Raw genomic sequence first — 14,617 nt, 5'->3', positions numbered from 1 at the left:
GCCTTTTTGTCTGGTGCTGTTATTATAGCTCCGTGGCATACAACATGTAAAGCCACCGATCGAAAACCATGAGTTCACCTGGCTAAATGTCTCGTGCTAACCCGACGCCGGGCGTACAATGCGCACCGACGCGGCCGGAAAACTGGAGAGAACTACAAGTACCAGAATGCACCGCGGCAGCGGTGGCGTCGCGCAACTCCTCGTGAGATCGGTTTGCTTGTCGCCGGAGACGATCTGCCAGAACCTAGCCATAGACAACTTCGCTGTAAAACGTAGTTGCGCGCCTTGGCCACGGGCGGCAGGACCGATGGCGCCACGATGCGCTCGGATATGAAACCAAAACCTAGAGATGCAGGAGAGATTTGAACCGCGTTTCGAGAACACTGTACCCTGCACTAGCCGGTGGCGTTCTCGGCTACGAAGCGATGCCTCACGAGTTTGGTACCCATTTTGCTAAAGCCCGTTTTAAACAGCGTCTCTAAGGCATTTCTGTTAAAAGAGCTAAAAAAAAAAACGTACGCAAAGGTGGTATTATAGAAGAAACTGACATCGCTACAGGATGTGAAGTTGTGAGAACAGACGACATTACGGCTGCAACAAAGTGATAGCGACACCGGCGTTTCGTTTTGATCCAAAAGAGGCGAAAGAAAAGCTGCCGCGGAAGAGCACCACCCGCCCATCCGTTGCTTCGCCAAAGCGCGACGACGTAACGAACGGCGAAATGGAAACCGGCTCTTAGGCGGCCTGAAAAGAAAGCAATGGGTTACACCGACGCTATTAGAAAAAAAGGAAGGACGCAGTGAATTTGTGCAGATGAAAGCAAACTTCTTTTTTTTTACCTTAGTTACTTTCCGCGCTATCAAGATAGCCACGGCTCGACGACGTATATCAATAAGAAAGAACAACGACCAGAAGGAAAACGATTAAAAAAAAAAAAAAGCGATTTGACAATAAACAGCGGACAGCCAAAGAATATAGCTTTGGCTCCTGGGAGTAAACGACAATAAAATAAGATGATGGGAAACGGGCGAGGCGTCCGCCTTCCGAAAGGCCATTGCGCAGTTCGTACGTATTTTGTCTGTAGGACGACCAAAGCAGTTCCTTGTTTGTAGGTGGCGCCGGCAGCAATTGGCACGGAGAACACTTGAGCTTCGGCGGCCTCTCAAAAAAGTTACTAAGAAAAAAAAAAAAAAAAAAAACTTTGCCACATAAAGAAAAAAAAAGTTCGATTTCGCGCTTTCGCACACAAATACCCGAGGAAGATACGATCAGCAACACGAACGGATGTATAAACGCCAACTACACGCCAACTACGTCAATCGAGTCATTCTGTTTCTTCCCCTTGCAATTGGGTTTTGATTTCATTTGGGAAAAAAAAATTTTTTTTTCGATTTTTGAATCGTTACATACCGGGTGAGAGAAACGCTCGAGGCCTCTTTAGGCCGTTTAGCGTAGCTTTCGTTTTTTGCCGATGTGTCGAAAACCCCTCAAATCCCGCTTTTCGAGTTCTCAGTTGCACTGCTTACGACAGGATGTTTGTAACTCCATTGCAAGCGCGGGAGTATAGGCAGCTACAACAAAATAGTGCTCACAAAAAAAAAAAAAAAAATGTTCGCGAAAATTAGTTGCACAGCACCAGGACCACATGCAAAATGATATACAAAGTGTCCCAAACAAACTGAAGGGTTTTATTTATTTATTTTTTTTTTTTTTTACCGCAAATATCGACTACGCATTGCCGAACGCTGGTTATCCGCAGAAATGTAAAGCTAGCAGCCCGAGCAAGGTGCCAACGTTTCAAAAGTAACCGCTACCTTATTCAAAATTTATAAGTGATCTTCGAAAACTTTCAATGGGAAAATGGCGTCCGACGGAGCCGAATGCCGCCAGTCACCGAGAAGGATCCCATTTTTTTATTGAATATTTCAGAAAATGACATAACTTTTGAATAAAATAAAGGTTACTTCTGAAGCATGGGCATCTGGCGACTAGCGCTACATTTGGGTGGAGGCTGACCGTTCAGCAATAGGTCGTTTACTTTTTCAGTAAAAAACAGAAGTTATTATTGGGGGGCAAGCCGAACATGGTGTTTGATTTTATTCGAACAGACTTCTCTTTAAAATAAAAAAAAAGGGGGGGGGGGGGAGGGGGTTACAGTTTAATGAGTGCCGTCTTCAGCACGTATTTATTGGGCTCTGCGAATATTAGCAGTTACGACAAGTTCGTTCATTAACTAAAATATGTTAAAAAGACAAAAAAAACGCGAAAATTCATCGATTATTATCTTCAAAACAATTACCTGTTTGAATTGTTCCGGCCCATAATTGAAATGACCATCCACATTGCAGTTGCGACATAAATCCTAAAAACAATAATAAAAAAAATTAACATATTTTAGCTATTTACTTAATTGACCATGGATCCCCTCATCTGAAGTCAGCCGAGCCTGATAAGTACATGGGGAAGACGGCAGCCGTCGAACCCTAAACCCCTTTAAAAAAAATATGTTCGAAATCAAATTAAATACTCTGTGTAAACGGTTAAGAAAAACACCACGACGTCATTATTCCTCGGTGTATTACGACACCTAGCTAGAGCACAGGAGCAGTCGGATGAGCTGCAGATGTCGGATCGAACGAAAGGTTTCACCGCGGCGTTCCTCGCGGCTTCAAGAACGAAGTGAAGCAAACAAAGAGTAGCCAAAAAAATAAAAAAAATAGTTGTTTTACAGAAAAGTATACACGTAGATTTTACAGGGATGGCTGCTTTGATGTCTCCTTCGTGTTTTTCCATAAACAGACTTTTTAACGAAGAAGAGACTGAAAGTAGCGAATGGACCACTGTCGACTGTCGCAACGTTCGAGCTAGGCTGCGAAGTTAGTGCATCTAACTCCAGCAGTGAAAAAAAAAACAAAGGTGCTAGGAACGACCGAGCGGCAATTTAACGCGCGAGGGCATCCTTCGTTAAACTGTCAACAACAAAAAAGAAATAATAAGTAAAAAAAACAAGAACTTTAAAAGGAACGATGAGGACAGCGTGGCGTGATAGCCTCTACAACAGGTACCGAAACCGCCCGGAATTCGTACGCGTCCTCGCCAACGCGCATTCCCGCTCTGACACACGACTTGGGCTGTCACCACCATCAGCCACGACACGCTAGTAATCAGAAAGGGAAGAGCTGGGCTCTTCCCTTCGCGACCGCCCGGCCGCGAGGGTTTGTAGCTCCGCGGAGATTCCGCCCGAGCAACGAGAGCGTTGTTCCGAGCGACGCTCATTTGTCCTTGCGAGAAGGATGGCTCCGTCGGACGACCAGCCGACCGGCCGGACAGCGGCTCGTCTTCGAAGGGGAAGAGCCGGCGAGCGAGCGTCGCTGACCACCGTGGAAGTTGACCCACAATAAGTTCGCACCCTGCGAGACACTATAGCCCGACCGTAGCTCGACCGCAGCTGCGAATTAATTTGAAAGGCTCGCCAGATCAACGCCGACCCAGTCTAAATCACAAAGGCCAACGAGTGCTTTCGGCCATTCCATGCCTCCTTAAACGTGCCAGTAAAACTACTAAATAAAAAGTACAAGTAATAAATGCCGGAACGGCGGAGGGTGTGAGGAACACTCGGTAAATTGCTACTTACTATGAAGAAGAGACGTTTGAGGACCAATACGTGCAGATCTCTGCATGTCTTATATGTGTTTCTTCTCTCTCGTAATTTTATCCATACGCTGAACAACTCTATCCCTTGTTCTTGTTCAAGGCGACCATCAGAACGACGATCGGACGTGGTTTTATCCCACTTTTCGGGCAGATCAATTTCTACGGAATAAATATGTCAGCCGGTCTGCGACGTAATAATGAGCACGTTTCGTTCTTTGCCTCGAACGTCTACCAGGACCGCACGAGCGAGCCATTATAAAAGTAAAGTTCACTCTAGCCACAGGCAGGCCCAACGACACCAGGGAATAATCGCTCGCATGTCATAACAAACACAGTGATGTGATCGGTCCGAATCATTCTGGAGCACCCTTTGGAGCAGCTAAAAATCCATTATGAAGTAGCGAATGGAACTTTACATTTCACTTTCTTTCATATATATTAAGATTAATGTGCCGGCCTGTCTATCAAGAGGCAATGTCTACTTCGCCTTCCACTTTTGTGCAACTTTTTGTTATCAATTGCACGGCAGGTTTGATTCCCTCGAGCGCAGAACTAGCTGTTGCGTGTAGAAGTACCGAGCACGAAAACACTACGCTGAATGATGAAAGACAGCATGAATTGCTGGGAGTGATTATTTCAGCCACAGAGCCAAAGGTAAACCAAATAGTATATTTAACGGAAATCATGTTAGAACAGAATAATAGAGGGCACCCAAGTTGATGTTTAATTGAAGTCCCAAAGGCTGTAATAAAACTGGATTTATTATTTCATATAAAGAAAGCTTTTGTCATTTGATTATTAACATAAATGACACAATCAAAGCCAATGAGAGCTCGGCGTCGTTCTGACGTCATCGCAACTCCTGCGCAAGAAGCAGACGACTGACTCTCCGGATATTTACTTGACGCGCGCGCCTCGCTTCGCAGAAGTGCTTTCCCTGTAGTACGTGGCTGCATTGCGGCGAAGCGTGACACGAAAAAAATCGCGATGCCAACTCCGCGGTGGTCTCTTTACTGCAGTGCACCAGGGTGCAGTGAGAAGCGCGCTCAACGAAGCTATTTAACCACCAAAACAAACCACGAACATGAGATGATTGTGCGGCCTCTGAGTACGGTCAGTATTTGATAGAGAAATCAAATCGAGTAGTACGAACTTACTTATTCGAGGCAATATTCGAAAGTTCTAGAAATTCGGACAAGCCTACCGTAACGATCCGGCCGTTCAGCGGGACTTCAGCCGTTATATTTTCTGTATTAATGAAGTAATACGTTAATAATTACATTGCGTTTTGGCACAACGTTGGCGCAAATTCATCTCGTTTTGTCGAAATGTAGCAGAGTAAACTCTATGGCACAGTTTGGTGTGAATGGCACAACAATCACACACTGTATAAAACAAACAAAAAGTAATGTAGTGTAAAGAAGAATCTTCGTGACTAATACAGTAAAATGAGAGGGATGGGATAAACTACAAGGACGTAGTAGACACGTAACATGCCCCTACAGAATATGTATTGCTTGACGTTTCCCATGAAAAGTAAATAATTCCAAAAGGCTTTCGCTGAAGTTGACATCCGTAGTCTCCGAAAGCTGTAACCGCTCCACGCGTTTGAACGAGCGCCGCCAGGCTTCCCACTGCCAGGACGCGAAAGGATCTAAAGTGTAGCAGATGAAAACAATGCACGGCGACTCTACAGCGAATGAAAACAATCTGCGAACCACCCCGAACGACGGACAGCAGACTTTCAAGCTAGACGTGACGTTAGTCTCGTCCCCACAGATATCAAGAGTGCCCGCGTAAGGTACGGACCTGTATAACCTCGAAAAGCCCTTGTTGAGAGCTGGAAGACGTCCGAACAAAGCAGATGTTTGACAGGCTCGCCGTAGGCAAACAAGGGGAGACTGCCATCCAGTCAGTCAACCACGAGGGGCAGAGGGATAGGAAACGAGAGTATGCAACCTTTAGCTGTGACGATGACGAATGACGCGATCGGCGGCGCTGTGCTGCCGTAGCTCAGAGCGCCAAGTCTTTCCGTACCCCGTTGCTGTCCGCCACAGCAAACGGCGGGGCATCGGACAATGCTCCCAGATAGTCTTGCACCAAGACCGAGATACAGCGTCCTACAAGGCAGAGCGTGTGGCCTCGCAAACGACATTTTCTTTTTCGGTGACTTCGACGCTTCCAAAGTGTTCGGGAGCTACATCGCAGCCTTTGCACGACTGCACTTGGATCGGTGCGGTTCCAACCGGGGTCGTTCCGATACCAGGTTGTTAGCCTGCGTATGACACTACTTTTACATAACAAAATAGAGAAGGGCTATAAACGGAAAAGGTTCGCACGGTGACTGTATCGGTTCCTAGGTACGTGTAAAAGTAATGCGTCTAAATTATTATTATTATCATTATTAAGCATGTCTGTATTGAAAGGATTATCTCTACCCCTTGTCTAAAAGGGGAGAAAAAAGAGAGCTACCGGTGATGTATAGTCAAGAACGTCGTGGTTGGTAAAAAAGAAAAGAAAAAAGAAAGCGATTACGAAAGAAACGAGAAAAGAACAGCAAACAAGAAGACGGCGAGAGGGGGTCACGCTCGTCTGGAATGTTGCAGAAGAATGAAACGTTTATATTTACAATATGCACAAAAAAAGAATAATTGTGAAAAAAAAAAAAAAGTCAAACATTGAGTCTACGCCTCGCGCGACGTCGGCACCGGCACAAGTCTCGGAGAAGGGGTGGAGTGTCCCAGGGGTGAGCTGGAGCGGGGCCAGCCGCTGGTGCACTCGTCTCGGAGCATGGGCTGAGGACGAATCCTTCCGGAGAACGACCGCCTGCCGATCACTGCCACTTGCCTTTCCCTTCTCCCCCTTCTTGCCCATCGGCAGACTCAAAAGCAGATGACACGCGCCTTCTTCTTTCTCCTTTGATACTCTCGCCACCTCTCCTTATACCGAAACCCTGACAGAGGGGGAAGGCACGACGAAAATACAAACCGCCTCGAAACAGATATAGAAGGGGGACCCGTGCGAAGAAGGCAAGGAAGGTCGTCAGGGCGTCGAGCGCCTGCGACCTACGAATCGGGGAACGAAGGGGTGAGCGAGACAAACAGTGAGAGGAATTCTGGAGCACAACGGGCACGTACTACGTGCCACCTCCGATTAGAAACATTGTTCCGGACGACGAAGTCGGCCCGGAACAAATTAACGCTTTGGCGCATTAATAAGCCAGATAGGAAGAGCTAGGAAAACAAGGTTGTTGCGGTGGCTGGCATACCCGACCGGATATCGGGGGACCCGGATTCGAAATCCCGGCTCCAGCAAAGATTTTGTCTCGCGTCGGATTCGTACACTGTGTTTCATTCGATCAAGTACGGTTCACCGATCCACATATTTTCAATGATTTCCTCTTTGGAGACCAGGTACGACGATGGTAGTGCCCGTAACACATACATCAGACAGATAAGAGGTGTTACCGCTCAAGGCACTCGTGGGGAGGACGATGGAGCGCACGATCCCCCGCTGATGTCAGCGCTGGCAGGCAGGACGCGAAAAAGGTGCCTTCCTTCCTCCCCAGTTACGGCCCCCAGTCAAATACTGCACGTGAGCGCATGGCACAACAAGCGCCCACCCGGCTACCCTCCCAAGTGTTTTGAGAGCAAAGGACACACACATCGAGTGCTTGACAGCAAGTCCGAACGCAGATGACTCTACGATTTAAACGGAAGCAATTAAGCGGCTCCAAAAATGCGTCATCGGCCAAACCAATCAGGCGGAGTGAATGCCTCGTTCTCTATGAGTCATCGGTTTAACCGGCCATAGCAGAAGCGCAAAAAAAAAAAAAAAAAAGGCGACCAGAGCCGTGACGATACACTTTTGGCGATGCTCGATCGGCCCCATCGGAGCGCGGGGTCGGACTTCACGTGAAATGGAGTACATACAGTTCATTCCAGCTAGAGCCGAGGTGCTCCTCCTCCTCGTCAGCCGCTTCTCCAAGCGCCCCGGTGCACAGCGGTGACCCCACTGCGTGCCCACTTTGTCCGTTTTTTTTTTTCTTTTACCCTCAGACCGAGGGAAGGCTTAGAGCCACTAAATGAGCATGCGCTTAGAGTATCGGCACTCCGTTCCCCGACACTGTTGTGGGTGCCGCCATTTTGGCTCGTATGCAGAGCAGACACAACTGCCGATCGTTATGATTCAAAAGTGCGACTTTTTCAGCATTAGATTCGGTGCTAGAAAACTCACGTAATATTGCTTTGCTCTGTAGTAAAATGTTTAAACATTTAAGGGGGGCGGAAGAGCGTTTCTTGTGATTTCAGATAAAGCTTCAGATAACCGCCAACCATGATTTTAAGAGACAATATGGCCAAGTGTCGTTACTCTGAAGCGCATAGCTTATTTAGTGGCACTAGGAAGCTCACTCCACAGTTCCCCGAGCTGATCTACACGTTCTGGGACGGCTCGGTATCTTACGCCGCTTGACAACTGAATGAAAAAAGGCCGAATTTGTTCCGGCAACGTGACTAGGGAGTTCACTGGACACGAATAATGAGGGCGTTGAAGATGAACAATGAGAGATGAATAATGAAAGTGCGATTGATTGATTTTAGACGTCCGAACTAAAATTCCGGAGCACCGATAGTTCACCGAGCATTTTTTTTTTTCATTTTAACACTCAAACATGAAAAAAAAAATGCAATCGTTTCTGCACGAACACACGCGTTTCTTTTTTTTTTTTTTACTTCTTGCCGTGTACGTTATTTTTGCAGGAATGAAATGACACTCAGCCGAATTCGGCCGATTTGAAACAATTTTATTAGCATCAAAAAATCTTAAAAAAAAACAACAACAACTAGGGGATGGCCTTGGAAACGGCTTATAACGAAGGGCAACGAACCTTAAAGCCGGGGTCACACTAGTCATACATCATACCGTAGCCTCCTCTATACTCAGAAAGCCTGGCAGTTCGATGACGGAGCCATAGAGCGCCCGGTCGCAGATTTGGAGCGCGAGGATCTGGTAGCACAGAGCACTTCTCGGGGAAGTTGGTGGTGAGCGCACAGCTTTTGCAGCCGCGAGGACGCGCGAAGAACGCGAGGAGCACGAGCGGACATGCCATCGCTCGGGATAAGTGTATTTAGGCGTCTCGCCGCAGCGGGGCGCCCGTTACACGACTCTCCTCTCATCCGTTGTCTGCCGCTCTACCTTTTCACTTTCGGTGGCCGCGTTTCGTGGCGATCTGCCAGGCTTTGCCAGTACAGAGGAGGCTATGATCGTACAAAAGACAGTCTGCAAACACGAGTCACGGCAATATCCGTGGTTCGAATGCCACGAGCCAAGTTTTTTCCTTCAACTTATTCCTCTGCGACATTCAAAGCACGGATGGGGGGATCGGCGGCCAAGTGGACTAGCGCACACGAGCTCGGAGCACGTGGACCGAAAGCTCGCGCTGCACAACCCAGGGATCCTGGGTTCAATCCCCACCCCTGCCCGTTTCGATCCGGATGAGCATCGTACCGGCGTGCGGTCGTGTATCACTACTGCGTGGTGCACGTTAAAGACCCCAGGCTAGCGGTTGTACCGCAGTGGCTAATTTTCTCATCTACAACTGGGAGACAAGTTGCCCGTTGAGGGAGACTGAGTTCCTAGGCTGTATAAACACAGACACACACACCAATTTTTTTTTTTTTTTCAAAGCGCTGATTTTGCGGCGATTCGCGTTCGCATCCGTATGCAGACTGCCCTTTTACAGTCACTCTAAATCAACCGGCAACGGTTGAAAGACGTCGCGTTTTTCTTAGAAATATTAAAATTAAAAATAAAAAGGCGTGCGTGGCCTAATGCGAAGGCCGGCGTGTCTGTGAGCATATGCCTTAAAGAGGCGTGTGGGACATGTCTGTGAGCAGTGTTTGTCGTCTGCTGGTCCAGTGAGACGAGGGCGACATACACACTTTCCTACTTTGATTGTGACTGTCCCTTTGGGCGCAGAAAAATTGTCTAATCCAAAAAAGAAAGGGCATGTTAATGGTAACATTTTAATATTACCGTTTTTCTTTTTATGGTATTGGAGCCAGCGTTAGTGGAGCGAGAGGTTACCGCACGTAATACGCATGCGCGAGTAAAGTTTGCAAAAAGACGGATAAAAGTTGAGCTCAAAAACAGTGGAGATGCCATTACGGTGCAAAAAAGCATTGGGTGTGAGAGGACACATTAGACTTGCATAGGCAGAACAATGACTGTCGGATAATTTGACACAAGCTGTGCACAAAAACACATCGCATCAACACCTGAACGGGCACGTGACAACGGATAGGAAATAAGCGGAGTTATTACCGTGCAAACGCTCGAAGCTCCAGCTTACATGCTTTGCGTAAAGAGGCAAGATGCACCGTAAAAAACCTTCGTTCGCACGAGCACTGGTCCAAATAGAAAACACACTCCAAAGCCACACTTGAGCGCCCGCGGCCCCCTTATCGCTACTCGTAATGCACGAGATTCGATGCTGTTTTCACGACTGAAATTGCGAGTATTTCATCTCAACGTACGAAATGCGAGCTACGTACTCTCCGGATGTACAAAATTTCGCTGCCTGTGGTGTCAAAAGAATTAGTCTCTCCACCGAAGGTCGATCGAATTCACACAGAGCGTTAAGCGCCAGCAGTCGGTACAGTTCCGTTGCTCCGGTACTTCCCTGCTCTCGAGTGTTTGTGTATGGGTGGAAGATCATGCAACTGATCGCAATGCCTCAATGACCGTCCTGGGCATGCATTCCCAGTACCCAAGCCGAAGTCCGTCAAAAATCAAAAGGGGGAGAAAAAAAAATGTACTACAAACAGTCGTCTGGATCAAAACTACCATGCAAAACTTATATTGAGCTACGCAGCTAGCAGGCCCAAGCGATCGCCGGGTTTTTCTCTTTTCTTTTTTGCGTTAGAACTACAAGTCTGTCATCAAAACTACTAGTGCGATGGAAAATGTTTATTTGGGGCGACCATGAAAGCGACACGCTTTGAAGCTCGTCAATATCTCAGCTCAGAATAACGGGGAAAAAAAGTGCCAATGTCGCGTGTGCGTTCAATGTGTCGCAGTTAAAGCAATTCCATGGATCGAAAGCGAATAGCGAAATTAAGAAAAAACTCCTCGGCCCGCAGCTCCGTTATTGGCGATTTTCATCGCGCGTTTTCGAACCTGTATTTGCGTGGCTCCGCATTTAGACCGCCAGGTGCTGCGATAATATGATTAGCTCGGGAAAGCTGGCGAGCGAACCTGCCGTGACAACTTTCTGCTCCAGCCGCTAGGCGTCGTCGATCTCGCACAAGTCGCCAATAGCCCTTGGCTTCGAGGCACGGGCGATATCTGTACCACTTAGCGTATCCAGGAGGTATCAAGGTGCGCGACAGCGGCGTCTACAATACAGAAGGGATCGAGGGAGAGGGAAGCACAGACCGAGAAGGAACGCAAGAGGACACATAAAAAGCGACAACCGTCGCGCTCCACCGGCGCAGTCTCCTTTAAAGCGGGTCTTCACGCGCGCACAAGAAACATAATCTCGAGACACCTAAATTTATACGAGCCCCGCGGGAGGGGGCCGCGTTAACCCTTTGGGTTGCTTGGCGAAGCCATTAAGCCGACAGCTGCATACCCGAGGTCCTCGCCAATGCGGATGTCGCTCAGCGACGACAACAGACGAAGCCAGCGGACGGGGCACAATGAAAAGGGGGAAGCTTTGCCGCCGACCACTTCCTGAATGCTATGGATACCGTGCACATGGAAAAAGGTTCGGCTCTTTGCGGAGCGTTAATGATTTCGTACCTACACGTGACGAATTAAGTTACATGTACGTGCAATTAAAACAAATTATGATCTGTTATATTATTAAAGAAAAGAACACAAATTTCAAATGCATAGCCTTCTTCAACCAAATCTTGTAAAAAAAAAAAAAAAAATCCTTCATGCGGCTTATTCACTGGCACTAAAGGTCCAATAGGAAGTTTATGTAGATGGTTTTCGCCGTCCCACAATGTTCTCCGCAACCCGCTACAATACCCGGAACTCTACAGCCAAGGCCATAGGCGCGCAGGCACAGTAGCGGATCCTTCGTTGCGGAGTGCTTAGCGAAGGGGGAAACGCGGTCTATGAAAGCTCCCTAATAAGTGCGGTCACGCAACGTCGATAGACCGCTTTTATTAGACGGTTGCCATGTTGAAATATGGCGTGGTTGGGTTGGGCGACAAAACTAAACAGTTTAAGTCTAACTGCAATAAAAGTGTACAGCCGAGAAAACAGCAAACAGAACTATTGGCAGGAACCCCTTGAATCCTAGCGCCCTCCATTCGGCAAGTGATTTGATATTATTCCCCAACTCAGCTACGCCAAAATTCAACATGGCGGCCGTCATGAAGAATGTTTTATAGAAGCAGTGCTCCTCGCAAGACAGAGCAGACGCCAGATTTTGTGTCCTGCGCAGTTCTGCATTGGTGTCCTTGCCCGAGATTCTGCCTTTTGTTTTCCCTTATCGGAGCTAGTTCGTGTCTCGAACGCCCCAAACGCAAAAGCCTGTCGGTTACCTCGACGTCCGATCATACGGCACGCCTCATGCTCTAGTGACCCTCTCTACAACGGAACTTTTGTACGAGACAGTCGATTCCTTCTCGTGCGCACGAGGGCCGAAGAAGTGCGTATGAATGATCGAAGGCTTAGGTAGACTAAATGTTCCAGCACGCCATGTCGGGTTATATAACTTTCCTACGAACAAAATGGGAGAATTTCAATGGCACGACAGCCGCGTCGTCGCCCTGCCAGCTACGACACGAAGCGGGGAATACCTGTCTAGGGGAACGCCAGGAACGTAAGCAGAATGGTGACACCTCGCACCGCTACGTCGAGTCCCATCCAACGCGAGCGACAAAAAGCGTACCAAGGTGCTTGCGAGCGCCAAGAGATGGCGTGGGGAGACATCTCGCATCTCTCTCTCTCTCTCCCCTTCCGCTGCTTGCACCCCTCGAGACAAAGGCGAGAGGCTCTAGAAGACAAAACGGCTCGAACGGCAGGACCGAAACAACAAAGGAAGGCGACGCCGTGACGCGCTTGACGAGGATCTCTATACTAAGTCTCACGTGTGCTCCGCACCGCGGGGAGAGGGCGACACTAAGTTTAGACGAGGGTTCAGAAAGGGGGGGAGCTCTCCCAGGGTTTGGCCGCCGGTTCGCTCCGACAACGCGCGAGCATCAATTACGCTTCTCCTTAGAACAATGGCGCGGGCTCAAGACCGCTGTTCCCAGCTCCACGAGATAGCGGTCTGCTCCTGTTCTTCGCCTTCCTCCCTCCCTCGCGTGTCGTCTTCTTTCGATCTCCCCTCACACGGGGAAGGAGGGAGGAGGCGCACAAAGAGGACGGGCGCTGTCGACGCAAAAGACAGATTTAGAAGAGCCTGCCGTGCAATGCTGCCGCAGCGATATGCAGCCACGCGTGGTGGGGGACACTCGATTCGGACGATGGCGAGGCACAAGCGTGAGAGAGCGCACAAAGGGGTCTCTGCACGTTGTTCGCTCCGAGCGTTCAGCAAGAGCAGGAGAGGCACAGTTACACACTGCCCAAGAAGTCAAAGATGTCCACTCAGAAGAAATGACTGTGTTATGTGTACTTCAAAATGCTCCGTCAAAAAGGCTAGCGTCGGGTACGAAGAGTAACTACACAGGACGGTTGCACGCAAGAACATAGTACGACACAAGAAATAATGCCAACCTTCCAGCCGTTTAAAAGAAAAAAAGAAAAGCGACGTCAGATACGGCTAAACTTTTTTAATCGGACGAAGGCTTCCGCCACCTAGCCAAAGCCCCTTCTATAAATGTTGCGCCATCTTGCGGCGCCGTTTCAAAACTGCACAGGGAAGCTGAGGCCGACCACTCTTGACCGCCATTGATATGGCGAGAGCGTTTCCATCACTTGCGTTCGTGTCGCTGCCCCGACGCTACTGAGAAGATGATTTTTCATTACTTTGTGCCACGTCACCATATGCGCAGACAAGAGTGAATGAGAATAGAGTGTTTTAGTATATCGTGTAGTCACTCCCGCTACGATATCCGCAGTCCGGTAGGACATCCGCTACACGTATCGTAGCGGAACCGCGATTTCAAGTTTTAATGGAACACTCGCAACCCGCTACAGACTATAGCGTAGCGAGAGCTAACGCAACGCCACGGCTGTCAAACACTAGACCTTACATAAAAAAAAAAAAAAAGTTTGAAAAGCGATTTTTTATGATATTTTATTAACGTCGTTATCTGAATAGATTTTTTTATCGAATAAAATGCTTATCTAGGCTTCTTTTACATGTAAATGATTATTTACACATAAAACAAACATTACATACACATGCGAAATTGTTCGAACGTCCGACAACACTCTGAACCCCCCTCCCCCCTTCCCTTTCTCACAAATCGGGGCATTGCTGCCTCACTGAGTTGCGCAAGCGTCGCAAAACACTCACGTAAAACACACAACTAATGGTTTCACAACGAGGAACAAACTTCGAGCGAGCAATGCCCGAATTTTCTCGATGTTTTCATCAGTGGAGGAAGTTGAGGGTCGCCCAGAACGAGGTTGGTCGTCGATCAATAAATCACCGGACTCGAAGCGAGAAAACCACTCGCAGATTTGCGATTTCTTCATAACATCTTCTTCGTAAGCTATCTCGAGCATTACAAGAGTTTCCGCCACCGTTTCCCTTAAAAGAAAACATAATTTCACGGCCGCACGCTGTTCCTTCAAATCAGACACTGCAAAAAACGAGGAATTATTTTGAAGCGCTCGGGGAGAAAAGGCACAGCATGCCGCTAGAACTTTTAGCAGACGACGCCAATCGGCAAACAGCGGCGGATGCTGGTACTTTGAACGGCCTTTCCTCCAGGAATTCATTCCAGTCACCATTGGGTTCACCCTCGTATTTTCACACAGTGCTCAGATGTACTAC

At 48.1% G+C, this 14,617-nt stretch overlaps 1 protein-coding gene across 2 annotated transcripts in view; it reads right to left on the bottom strand.

The window, feature by feature from the left end:
• Positions 1-14,617, bottom strand: part of LOC8024530 (poly(rC)-binding protein 3) — a gene marked incomplete at its 3' end in the record, with an annotated part of 460,140 nt that overhangs the window by 71,988 nt on the left and 373,535 nt on the right.

Source organism: Ixodes scapularis, unplaced genomic scaffold (genome assembly GCF_016920785.2).
Source record: "Ixodes scapularis isolate PalLabHiFi unplaced genomic scaffold, ASM1692078v2 PGA_scaffold0__279_contigs__length_252992795, whole genome shotgun sequence".
Lineage (NCBI taxonomy): Eukaryota > Metazoa > Arthropoda > Arachnida > Ixodida > Ixodidae > Ixodes > Ixodes scapularis.
The sequence above is the reverse complement of the archived record's forward strand: the minus strand, read 5'-3'. Positions and strand labels throughout refer to the sequence as shown.